The sequence below is a fragment of the Fulmarus glacialis genome, unplaced genomic scaffold, assembly GCF_000690835.1.
Source record: "Fulmarus glacialis isolate BGI_N327 unplaced genomic scaffold, ASM69083v1 scaffold16960, whole genome shotgun sequence".
Lineage (NCBI taxonomy): Eukaryota > Metazoa > Chordata > Aves > Procellariiformes > Procellariidae > Fulmarus > Fulmarus glacialis.
Genome location: NW_009188476.1, coordinates 1 through 1,355, shown reverse-complemented (window position 1 = coordinate 1,355; position 1,355 = coordinate 1).

Here is a 1,355-nt window from a genome sequence, read left to right as displayed (position 1 = left end):
GCGGGGGACGTGCTGCTCCTGGACCTGTCACAGTGCCCCGACCCGCCTGACCCACAGCCGAGGGATGTGAGCGCAGATGGAGGACCCCAAAGCAGGACAGTCCCAGAGCCGCGATGGGCAGAAACTGGCGTGGACCCGCTGATGTGGCTTTGGGCAGATGTGATGGGAGCACACCTGAGTTGATAATGGTCTCCGGCTCAGCACCTGGCTCCAGACTCGCCCGGCTTATGGTCCGGCCGGCCACATCGGTCCAATAGATCGTCTTCTCCCGGCAGTCATAGTCGATCCCCACCACGATGGAGCCCTGCCAGTGTTGGGAGAGGGATACAGGGTGAAATCCTGCCTGGGCCACGGCCAGGAGGCTCAATGAGCACCCTTATCCCGCCAGCCAGCATTGGGAGCTGCACGGGGCACTCTGCAAGATGCAGCAATGGGGAATGACGCTCAAATTCCTTTTCCCTGGCAAAACCCAACACCGACGGGCTCCTGCTGCACACCCCCGGCTCAATCCTGTAGCAGAGGTTTTTAGGCCAGCTGTCACAGGCACACACCCACGCCCAGATGGGTTTGAAGCCCTTTGGCTGAAGGAGAGACTGCTCCAACAGCGAAGCCAGCCCGAGGAATGACCTTCAGGATGGGGAAAGGGAATTCTTGGCAAGGTGTTTCGATTCCCTGGGGTGCGGGGAGGGTCATGGCCCAGCTTTTAGCGTTCCTCTCCCTCGGTCTGGCCTGGCTGGAGATGCACATGGCCACGCTCCAAGAGGAGTCCAAGGAAGGGAAAAGGCAAGTTTGCAGTAGAGACGTGCAAGTTGGCAGCCTGGGGCCCGTGACCAACAGCCGGGGGAGCTCAGCGAGCACCCGTGCTGCTTCCCTTTGCAGGCAGCCCCATGTTGTGACCTGCCCCTCTGCTGGGGGATGGCTGGAGGAAGAGGCTCAGCACCAAGGCAGCCGGCACAGCCAATGTCCCCACAAACCAACATCAACCTTCAAGAGGTGACCCCTCAAAGCATCACAGCTCAGACAAGAGCGGTCCAGGGAGACGTAAAACACAGAACTGCAGCATCAGCCTGTCCCTAACTCCCTCCCGGTGGTCCTGCATCCCGACCCCAGCGCTGGAGATACTGTACATGCAGGGAGAGCAGGGTCTTCGCCGCCTCCTTCTGCAGCCGCGTGCCGTTGAGCGGGAGGTAGCCTATTTGCTGTCCCTGAGCGTAGAGCAGAAAGGTCCCCGTGGCTGGTGGGGACACGTCGGGCCGGGGCGAGGGCCGGATGCTGGGTGGTGCGACGCTGGGGAGACCTGGCACATAAATGGGGCAGGGAGGACAGAGAGACAGAGAGAGAGAGAGACAGAGAGA